The sequence below is a fragment of the Drosophila tropicalis genome, unplaced genomic scaffold (assembly GCF_018151085.1).
Source record: "Drosophila tropicalis isolate 14030-0801.00 unplaced genomic scaffold, ASM1815108v1 contig_859, whole genome shotgun sequence".
Lineage (NCBI taxonomy): Eukaryota > Metazoa > Arthropoda > Insecta > Diptera > Drosophilidae > Drosophila > Drosophila tropicalis.
The window spans coordinates 11,623,960-11,635,989 of record NW_027173353.1 but is presented as its reverse complement, the minus strand read 5'-3'; the positions used below and the strand labels follow the sequence as shown (position 1 = coordinate 11,635,989).

Sequence of the window (12,030 nt, the reverse complement as noted above, 5' to 3'; positions counted from 1 at the left end):
GTGTGTGTGTGTGTGTGTGTGTGTAGTCACAGTCATTCCAATGTAGATGTAGATGCAGATGCAGATAGGATTTCCTGGTGTGGTATGTTTGTGTGTAGCATATGGTGCAAATATTTCATTCATGATGCTTGTAAATCTTCTTTTGATTGCACTTAATACTTGTCACAGCAGCACAGAGGATGGAAAAGGAAAGATAAAATAAAGAGGGAAAGCCGAAAACGAAACGTAACGTAACGAACAATCCTGTAGTGGGTTGTACTAGGTAGGTAGATAGGTAGTAGGTACATGGCACAAATACAAAAAACCAAGAAAACGAGAGAAAAATGATAAAAGAGAGTAAGCTAACAAGAAAAACTGCCAACGGTTCGTAGCTAAAAAGAAAATCATAATAATCCAACATGTTTGCATTCAAATTGAGAATTTCTCATATGCCGCATCACCTGAATGTACCCGAGTCGAGTCGCATATCTATAGGGAAATCTCATTTCAGTTTTATCCCATGCAACAGACATACACACAAGGATATTGTATGGTGTGCTGTGTGTGTGTGTGTGTGTGTATGTGTGGCATTCAGTTTTAGCAGTTAAAAATCATGTTTTTTTCTTTGAATGCGTACAGCAAACACACAAGTTGCCTAAAGATTGTGGTTATCGGAGGACAAACAGCCTGCACATAGCAACCTACTTTAGATAGCGAATCTTTGTTGCTGCAAGGATGAATGAGAAACACCTTTTACCGCAATTTATCGTTTCGGTGAATCTTAAATCTCTCTCTCTCTCTACTGCAAGGCCTTGGATTATTTGCATGTTCTCGCCCATGTTTTTCCACCCTTTTGCGTTGGCATGGCAATACAATGCATGTGAATTGAAAACAAGAATTATATAGGTTTCATTCCGAAGAAGAAAGGTGTGCGAAATATGTGTGTGTTAGTCCGGGGCTATTGACAAAGTCGAGGTGTCAGTCTCCTAAAACCCGCTGTGAATAATATTACTTTTTTTATTTTTTTTGTTTGGCCAACATTCTTTTCGGGTTCTCCTGCTGCCTTGTCAATTGCTATCATGTCAAGTTTTGTATGCCAACTTTTACAACAGTCAACTTATTACCAGCTTTTTTTCACAGCTAATAAAAAAGGCAGCAAGTACGTCAACTGCCAACTTTGGCTGTCTTCACTTTTCGGCAAGTTCTACGAAATATTCAAAGTGCCTTGTTAACAGTTTTTGAAGTAAACTTTTCAAATCTACAAATTGGTTTCGCCTTTAACCGCAAGCGCATACACACTGAGACCGCGTTTTTTGCCCCTGGATTCCTTCCAACCATTCCTTCGTTTTGTTTCTTTTCTCAACTGACGGCACACGAGCAAATTTCACGCCATCACGAAGGAAAGTGAAAAGCAAAGAGAGGCTGAGACTGAGACTGCGATGGAGACAGAGGCAAAGCAAAATCAAGCATAACAAACGCAAAACGTGGGGCTAACAACGCTAATACCCCAAGAAAATCCCAGCAAGCGAGAAGAAGGAAAACTTTCCCAACCATCTAACCATCTTCCCATCTAACCAACTCCTCTGCTCCAATCCCTCGCTGAACTGACTCCCTTTTTTCGCATTGTCGACGACCCTTTAGCGACACAAACAAACAAAATCCAACAAAACCAACTTTTGTGCAGAAAAAATAAAAAGAAAACAAGAAAAAAAGGAGACAAACATATAGAGTGGGAAAGGGAGAGCGAGAGGAAGAAAGAAAACTTTATGCATTTCACTGCTCATGATGAAAACAAAAAACAAAAAAGAGGAGCAAACGAAAGTCAGAGTCAGAGTTAAAAGTTTTCTTGGTTTTTTTCTTTTTTCTCGATTTAAAATTTCTGTAAACCGTTTCTTACATGTTGTCCCCTTTTGATTGTGCATGCCCGCGGCCAACAGGAGGGTGGGGGGGGTGGACCCAGCAGAGGGATGACAAAATCAGCGATAACTTTTTGATGTTTTATGGCTGTCAAGTTGTCCTGTCACAAAAGTCCCTGCACATCCCCCACCCTGCCACGCATTGTGTCCTCCTGTCAGCAAGTCAAAAATGATATTATGAATTTCGCTGGTTTGCTGTGGCCTACCCCCAAGACGAAGCCATTGATTTGCATAAAAATGTTAACAAATATTTTCTTTCGTTTTATTAGAACATAAAACGAGGGGATCGAAGTGAAGGTGAAGCTGTAGGAAGCTGTGGGGGTGTGTGGCGCGGGGAGAGGTGTCTCAAAGACGATAAAAATAAATAAATAATAACAAACACAAAAGGCCACACAGAAAACAAGTCAAAGTGACAAGTGAAAATTCAATATGTTTTTCATTTTTTCCTTTCGTTGTGTTCTCCGATCTAATGGCCCCTACCCACTCTAGGCCTAGTCCAATACATCTTTGCCATACATTGTATTGGTTGAAAGGTAGAGTTTTCAATTTGCCCAAGCATAACGCCTTACACTGGGCAAAAACGAAAAACACACGCCATAAATAATAAAAAAGATATTCATTCTGAATTCAATGTTTCACTTGATGTAAACTTTTCATTAAGCTTGATTTCAGTCAAATGCGAATTGCTCTTCTCTTGTCCCCGTTTTTCCCCCTTTGTTTTCATTTTGAGTGACAGTTTGCTTTTCTTAGAGTGTATTTTCCACGAAACCCTCTTCAAGGATTCAAGCAGACTTTTTGGGCGCAAAGGCAAACAAGTCCTTTCCCTCTTATTGTTGCTGTTGCTCTTGCTTGCTTGTGGTGTTCTGCCGCTTGCTATATATTAAAAATACATGCAAAATTCAATTTGTCCCTGTGTGTGCGAGTGTGTGTATGTCGCGCGGCAGCTTGTCGCAAATGAAATCTACATGAAAAACCAGCAAGGAAAAAACCAAAAGTAAAACGAAAGGAAAGAGACAGGAGTGAGAGAGAGAGAGTCAGCGTCCCATCGCAGTTCTTCAGTTCCTTCTTTTGCCTCGTTTGACACTTTTTTTTTTTTTTTTTTATTTTATCAAGCTTCATCATATAAATAAATAAAATTCTTTGCGGCTGTTTTGCGGTTCTGCCTCCTGGCACAATTAATGGAAAATGTTTTACTTTTGCTTTAAATAAAAAGCAATTTCAATTTCAATGCTTTGAAAGAAAAATTTCGAACTTCAAACAGGTTCGGATTTTGAGCTGTTTTGTCAAGTTTTTCGAATTTTATAGAAGCCTGATCCCTATCATAAAATAAGTATCTATTAGGTATTAAATAGTTTCAATTTTGTTTAAAAGGGTAAGACTCGGAATTGATGATGTTCAATTCAAATTGTGCCGGATATCGGATGTGTAAGCGGATATGGCTGAATGCATCGTTGTCGCTACTTCAAGTCATAGATAAATATGTCTGAAAAGAATGCTTAACTAACGCTAAACTATAGATACCAGCAAAAAATAAGCCAAAGGTAACAAGTGACCTACCCTCTCCCTGCACAACATGACTTTTACCGGCTTTACTCCCTTTCCGCAAACTCTTTATTCACAGGTAAAAACCTAAATCCGGCCCTGGGTATATCACACACATAGAAGAAAATCAATGACTGCGTTTGATTAAATCAAATGTGTACACCAGTTTACTGGTGATTGTATGTGAGAGAGTGTGTGTGTGTTGCAATTAAGGCCGATCTAAGAATAAATAAGCCTGAAATTCTCCATCTAGTCTTAGCCTGGGGCAAACTCTCATGCATTCCTGTCACGATTTTCGATTTGCTTTGCTTTTAAGACGTCGTCTGAGTTGTGTCTCTCGTCTTGCCGTCTTCTCCCGCCCATCAAAGGGAGTTTGTGTGTGTGTGTGTCTGCTTATTTACAATCAACTGGGCTAAATTGGGCTAAAAACTTTTTAAAATGCCATACATCTTCGTTTTTGGGCCCCGAAAATCCTGAGAAACAAGCGCTTAATTTAATTTATTTTCCTCTATTCTGTTTTGTATTGTCGTTGCTTGGCTTTTTGGCTGTTGCTGGCGGGGGGAATAGATGGAGGGTTGGAGGGATGCTGAAGCTCATTAATTTTGTTTTATTTCGTTTTATTGGCGCATCAATCGACAATCGACGTCTGAAAGGGACTCCCCATTTGACAGCGTCAGCAATTTTTGGGCTATTTAGTGTTGAGTTTTATGCAATTCACGTTTTCCTCACTCCCACTCTCCCCCTCCTACTCATCACAGTCCTTTGTCATTTTCGGAGTAAATCTTTACAATGATAATTGAAATTACAATTCTAATCGATATTTCGTTGTTGAGGCTTAAAATGTCAGCTACTTTTCTTTGATCAAAACTGAATGGCTGCTTTAAATCCCAAACAAAGAAATCGGCTCAACTTTGTTTTTTGTTCAAGTGCTCTCAAATGGTATAACCTGAATGTTTGTGTGTGGGAAAGTTTTTTGAATCCTGATGCATTTTATGCTGGTTAAATTCTCATAAATAGAAAAGGAGGCAGAGAGCAAATGGAGTCCACAATGGAAACTTGGATAAAGGAACAGACCATTTTGAAATGGCATTAAGTTTCAAGCAGGATGAGAATGGCGAACGGCAAGCTTTATGGCATCCTTTTCGAGTTCTAAACAAAAGCCCCAACACTCCTTTATTCGATTTTTTTTTTTTTTTTTGGCATATACTCGCACTCACTGTTTAATATGAACAATGGGGATTGTTCGTGTTGAAATGCTTACCTGGAATGAGAACAAGAAAGATAGAAAAAAGTGAGAACATTTAAAACGGGGAACTAACAAGTTGGTATAATTGATTCATTTCGTTTCGACTGGCATAATAGATCAATATTTAGCATGTCTAAGAACTTTGGAAACCAGATGACATGCAAAAAACTCATTAGAATGCGACTTTAATCGCTCAAGAATCTCAGTTTGGTATTGAGGTCTCAAGTCTTAGTTGCCTGAAATGAAGCAAATGAAGAGGGCTTTTACGAAAGAGAAATGTCTTACAGGCAGTTCAAATAATTGCTTTCATTTTGTTTGCTCTATGACACAATTTTCTTATTTTCATTTTGGCAAAAACTAAACTCAAACAGTGAGAATCATCATTATCTTTTAATTAATTTTGCCGAGCAAATGCTGAAAGTTTTCCATTTAGTTCTTTTATGCTTTCTCGTGTCTGTGTTTTCTCGTTCTGTTTTCTGTTTCTCTATTTGTCTCATGAATGAACCTTAGGGTGGAGGCGAGATGTGGAAGTCGAGCCTGGCAAAAATAATTACAAGAAAAAACGAAAAGTCTTGGGCTGCTGTCATAAGATGTCTTTCTTTTGTTACTTTGGGGGGAGGGGCTTTCCGGAAATGCTTTGATCCATTTGCTTGGCCTCACTTGTTTTGATTTAAGCTGCTTAGCGAGCTGCTTGAAAATCTTTTCTAAGACCTGGAATCGCCATAATGACAGGCATTTCCCACGCTGGGATTCCTGGGTACGATTAACATAATCGAATAGGAAAATTCATCAATAATTTGGTTAGCCACAAAATCGCATCAAGGCAGGGAAACAGCAAAAGCAACAGATTACCATGAGGTTTCCGTCTAATTGAATTATTATAATGCATTCCTCAATAAACTTAACCATCAAAGGTGTTGCCACTGCGGCACGATCACGAGAAACCGTCGATGACCCCGTTTTGCCATACTAAGTATTTGTATCTTGAAGCATGAATGAGTAAGCCACAAGCATTTTCCATTTACTCACATTTTCGGGTTTTAGTGAGAATTCTGGATGGTTGGATGGATGGGGGAGAGTCTTTCTCTGTCTCGTATCTGCTGTCAGTTTTAATAACTTTTGACTTGGGTACCGGCCATAAAACTTAGGGATTTAAGCCGCTGCGGCACAAGTTCGGTTCATTAAACTTTCCATGTTGCAGACTGGCCATAAATTGGGCCTACCAAGATAGGAAGGGCAGGAGGAGGAGGAGACATAAAACTGTCTAACCATTAAAAAGCATGAAATGTTCTTTGCTTGGGCACTTGTGATATAATCTACTGTAGGTAACATGCCCATATATGCACACACACACACACACATACACACAGAGAGACGAAATAATACATACATAAAATGTTTAATAATTAATGCGCATTGTCCTAATAATAACAGTAATTAATGCACAAAAGAATTTGATATAAGCAAGTGCCATGTTTTTTGGCCATTACCAAATCAATATTCTATCATAATGCGACCCACGCACTTGTCCAGCCAATGGGAGTTTTAGGGAAAGTCAGAGAGAGAGAGAGAGAGAGAGAGAGTTGGAAAGTCCAAGAAACCGAAAAATCCAAATCAATTTTATGTATTTTTATGACACTACTATCGTTGTATTTTTTTGTATTTTTGTCATTCATTATGTATTCTTTTGTGGCCTCCTCAACGTTGCTTTGAAGGTATATACGTATATGACTGGATCTGATTTGGTCCAATGACCTGCTGAGATCTGAAAACATTACACTTTGATTTAATGGCTTCAATCTGGACAAATTGTAGACGGACATTCCAACAGTCATTTCCATGTTCACATTCGTGTCCTGTCCCTTTGCCCCACTGCCCACTGTCTGTCGTTCAGTCCATCTGTCACTCTGCTGTTCCTGTGTGTCTGTCTATGTTTGCATTAATAATTCTGTTTTCTATTGATTTATATGGGCAAAAAAACAAAAAAAAAAATCTAACAGAAAAGGAGGGCAAAATAAAATAAAGGCAAAAATAACACTCGGAACATTTGAAATGTCAGTCAGTCAGTCAGTCAGTGACAGTCGCAGTCATGGGCTTGGGGCCCCATATTGACACATTTGGGCTTCACGACTCTGATTGCTATATAATTTCAGCTGTCCCCACCAATTTGACTGAACCCCAATCCAATCCAACCCCGCTCTCATTACGCATGCAAATGTTAGTCCTTGCCGCGTTTTAATGTGCTATTAAATTTCAACTGATATGCAATTGATGTAAATTTGTTGGGTTTTGGGTTCTTCCTGGACGGCATTTGTCTATGGCATTAGTTTCCCAGGGCAGGCCAGGCCAGGCCAGGCAGAGCCGGATATCAATCATTAATGAGAAATGGCTTTAATTGCTGCTGACCAAACCTAAATGCTGGTCGAGTGCACCTACTCATGGGACTGCTGAAGGTTATCAGTGGTTGGTCATCGTCTTGAACTATTTTGTGTGTGTCTTTTGGTTTATCAGTTTGCTTACATCTGCATGTCTGGCTGATGGCTTCCATCTTTCACTTGCCACTATTCGGCTTGGCTGCTCCTTAAGGGCGCACCGAGTGCTTAGTGTTCAACCAAGCATGACGGGTTCCTCTTTTCTCTTTGCCTTTCTTTTGTTGCACCTCTTAAAGATTCTCTGTTCGATGATGATAACCTTTATGCCACATGTGGGCTGCTATTATCAGACAAGCATACACAGATACATTCTCACGCCCACTTACACACAGGCACCGAATGATTGTTCATCAATTATTGAGCGTGGGCTTTTCCACATAAATGGAATTTCTCCTCCGATGAAAGACTTCCCGTACACCCCCTTTCTCTGTCTTTCTCTCTTTAACTATCTTGGGGTCTGCACTTATCGCTCTTAAGACTTAAAATCCCATTAGGCGGGTTAACTTTTATTCATTCGCTTGTTGTTGTTGTCTTGTCTTAAGCCATTGCTTAAATGTTTCTTTTCGATTATATAGAACATATTTGAAAATTAGTTAAAAATGTTTAATTAAACCCGTGTCTGCCCTCCATCATCATTCGTCCCCGTCCCCATCGCCATCACCATCACCATCACCATCACCGTCTCCATCTCTGCTTACTAATGAAGTTCAAATATTTTTCTTAAATAATAACCTAAGCATTTTATGCTAATGACAAATGCTTTTATCTTTGCAAGAACCAACGAAAAATTAAAAGTAAAATTTGTTGGCAACCTGCTGATGTCGGTGGTGGTGCTTCTGCTGCCCCTGCACAGCACACACTTTGCTGTGCCCCCATGGGCCACCGACCCTAATCATTATGCTGGGCAATCCTGCAACTTGGGACCGTGAAAATTACACATTTCCTTCTTGCCTCCTCCAGCTCCTTATGGCGATGGCGAGCCAGTGTGTATATATGTATGTATGTATGTGGGCGGGGTGCCAGGTGGGCGGATAAATTTGACCGACTAAATTTATTCTGCATTCTTTGGCTATGCTGCTTTAATTAAATTTCTCTTTTTTTTTTTTTTTTTTCGTCTGTTTAGTGTATTTTGTTGTTGGCTTTGCTGGCGGTTTTCCCTCTGTGGCCGCTAATTTCCACATTTAGGCGCGTCCGCGTCTAATGTTTCTTCTCCTCCTGCTGTTTCTTTATTTAAATTGGAAAATATGTGTGTTGGCCCACGGCCTAATTGCCTTGTCCAGAGTTGGTTTATTATATCAGAGTTTTGGTTTTGTTAATTTTTAATGTCTGCATTTAGTTTTCCGAGTTAGTGTCAGCTGTAGCAGCAGTTTTATTCGAGATACCAATCGATCATAAAAACCGAAAAGAGCTGCGGCTAATGAAGTTCAGAAACTAGAACTGGAATACGTGTAACCTGATGCCTGACCCCTGACCCCTCTGCTTACATCCAGGCCGATGTCGACGTTGTGTGCATTGTCCGCTTGGCTGCACACTAGGCGAATACAGGTAGAATAAATGATAAAAGAGAGAGAGAGAGAGAGAGGGGCAAACAATGTGGAAATAACACAGAGAGTGCGGGCCGGAAAATTAATGAGATTTTTCATTCCGGGCAGCTGATGAAGGCATTAAGCCAACTGGAGAAGGGGAGAGTAAAGAATGTCGCCATGGGGTTCACATTTTCCAACATTTATTGCACACAAAGCCAAGTAAAAATGCAATAAATTGACTCGAATTGAATTAATTAATTTGAACTGGTCAGACGAGTCTATAGAATATTATTAGAAACGTAAAAACCTCACACGTTGGCTCTTCTCTCCACACGACTCTGGTCGGCTTGGACGTCACAGATCGGCTAAGAAAAAACCCACCGAAAGCTACGAAGATCAACATATAGAGAGCGAGAGAGCAAGTGTTTTATAATCAGCTGAGCACATGTCATCGAACCAGCAAGCGATATGGCAAGCTCAAGCTGTATATACAAGAGCATATCAACAGGCTGCTGACTCATCCAAAGCTAAGTTTGCACACAAAGAGCGAATATATAGAGAGAAAGAGAGAGAGAGAGAGGGGAGAGCGACAGAGAGGGAGAGATGTGCTAATTATAAGCACACAAGACTGAGACTAAAAAGAAGCTCTCTAACGAAAAAAAAAACACTTGGCAAAATGGTAAACAAAAAACTGAAACACCCGCATGAAACAGCGTTTTTTTTCTTTCCTATGTAAGTTGGAAATTTTTGAAAGTCGAGAAGAGGTTTTTGTTGTTTATCAAAGGTAAAACGCCCACCGAGAAGACGAAGAAGATGAAACAAGGCTGACAAAAGCCAAAAGGCATTACTAACAATAAGTTTTGGCAGTGTCATTGCAAAATTGTTGTTTCACCTCTTCTTCTTAATTTAGCTTTTACCGCCTGCAGTCAGTCAGTCCGTCCATCCGTCCGCCCGGCCATGTCGGTCCACTAACAGTAACAGCAAGAGCAACACAAGTACAGCTACTTTCTAACGTGACCAAGACAAAAGGCAAGAAGTTAGCACAAAAAAAAATCAACTGACTGCAAAAGCGTAGCATCTTTTTAACAATTTCAGTTGCCGTTTTCTTCTTGGCTGGCTGTTGGCTGCCACTTTTGGCTTTTCTTTTCAGTTTTTCTCCAAGAGGTTTTTTTTGGCAGTAAAACTAAGTAGACTGTTAAATGACTTCCGCAGCAAATTTTACCTTCAGTCTAAGAGGCTAAGACTTAAATGTTTTATGGCCAGGTTTCGCTTCTTTTGAAGTTTCCATTATTTGGCTGACTTACTTTGATCTGGACAAAAGATGACCCAAAAGGAAAGGAAACAACAATGTGCAAAATTTACACACTCGAAAATATTAAAATATTTAATTTCCTTTAGCTTTTTTGAAAAATCTAAATACTTTTTCGCAGTTGTTGGATTGGATTTATCAATATAAACGCCAATCTGTGCATAGGAAATGAATAAACCTAGTAATCTAAAAATAATGTAGTTAAAAAATTGTATTGTTCGTTTATATTGCCCCTGTTCATATGTATGTAAATACAAAAGTATGTGTTTAAGTATACATTTCAGCTTATCGTTTTGTGTATTCAAAAACAATTTCATTGCTTTATTTTGTGGCTAGCACTAAAAAAAATTACTGATTATAATGAAACTAAAGAGAGTTGCAGAGATGAGAAATTTAATTTATATTATAATCAATTCTGACCCCTGAGCTTATCAACTGAGATCAATGTTAATGTCGTCTCGGAACAATTTAATGCGCAAATGGGAGAGGAGACATGACACTGGAAAGGGAGAGATAGATAGCAGGTCCAGTTAATCATTGACTAGACTTGATTCCCTTAAAGACTCCATCAGAATGTTCTATAAATAGTCGGCGGGTAATTCATTTTCATTTAAGTGCACACAAATCGCAAATAGCAACTAGAAATTCCCACTTTTTCAAGTGAACACAAAAATAAAAACCTGTTGAACAAAGCTCTTCATTTTGTTATTGTTCATACACATATAAAATTTTAGTTACTTTTTTTTCTGCTGTGGTCGCTTTGCAAACGGGTTTCTCACGTAGCGTTAAGCTTTTGGGCCCTCCAGTCTAAGGTGGTTTAGGCCAAGTGCGTGTCGTTACGAATGCAAAAAGAATTGACAAGTGTCATCATCAAGGCCAAATGCATTCACACACACATAAAGACTAACACACTGATCTATAGGTGGAGAGCAATTAGGGAAACAGAGGGATCAAAAACCGCGGAAACTATCTACGTAATGAATGTAATGTTCCCATGTATAACAAGTGTTTTTTCCTCTGACGACAGTAAATTGTGAAACGGTAACAACATTTGTTGTTACAGTTAAAAAGAAACAGGCATAGACACAGACATGGAGAGAGGGGTATAGAGAAAATACTGTTCAAAGTAAGCAACAACAAACACATTGCCAGATCAATGAGAGCGAACTGATCGCCCCCGTACGCTTCCAGCGCGCGCCAATCGAAGCTTAATGCAAAAATAAGTTCCAAGAAAAGCTTAAAGCGATTGAGCGGGGAAGGGAGGTTCAAAGGGCAATGTGGAAAGAAACCGCTTGTTGAACGCATGTATGCACTTGCACTGTAGATGCTTACCGTTTGAAGTGTTTTGGTGGTCGGTGAGGTTAGCTCTCCACTTTCCAGTTTTGGTTATCGTTCCTACTTCTTTTTGCCCGCCGATTTGCCAAATATGTTTGCAGCTTATTTTTAAATTTCACTTAAACAAATAATGAGCGAGAGAGGCAAGTGGCGGGTATGTACGACTTCACCGTCGCACTGCTTCCACTTTCAAGCTGAGCTTTTGTATTGTACAATGCGTATTTATTTATGCTGCTACACTTTCACACATTTCCATTCAATTGCGTTTTTTTTTGTTTTACATTTCTTTCGTAATTTGTTATTGCTCTATTGCTCTATGCTCGAATGGATTTATTGCCAAATTGTTAACCGCAGAAAGACAAGCACTCGAAAAACACACACGAACACGAACCCGTCTTGGCGTTCAACAAAATTTCGCTATGCGCTCGACGTCCGAACGTTCTGAAGGCAGTCTGTTAACTGTCTGTTGTTGTTTCTCTCCCATATGGAATATGTTGGCGTTTTGCCACCGACAGCAGTCTTCGACGACGACTGCTCACACATTTCTCTCCCACATTTTCGGCTCTCCTCGTTTCCATTACAGCGATGTAAGCAGCACCATGGGTAAAAATGATGATGGAACAATAAGTTTTGATTTCTATATTTTGAGCGGTGAAATCTTTAAAACTTTAATATAAGCCCAGAGATATCAACAAAACTATTTATTATATTTCTAAATATGTAAATAATTTTTCTCTTTTCTCCA

General features: G+C 39.4%; 1 protein-coding gene across 1 annotated transcript in view; it reads right to left on the bottom strand.

Annotated features, from left to right (window-relative positions):
• The window catches only part of Tl (toll like receptor), a 46,945-nt gene extending 35,212 nt beyond the window's left edge, over positions 1-11,733 (bottom strand). The window contains exon 1 of the mRNA XM_068296066.1: positions 11,283-11,733. The gene's annotated coding sequence lies outside the window, so the exon portion shown is untranslated. The remainder of the gene's footprint in view (positions 1-11,282) is intronic.
• Positions 11,734-12,030: the final 297 nt, after the last annotated feature.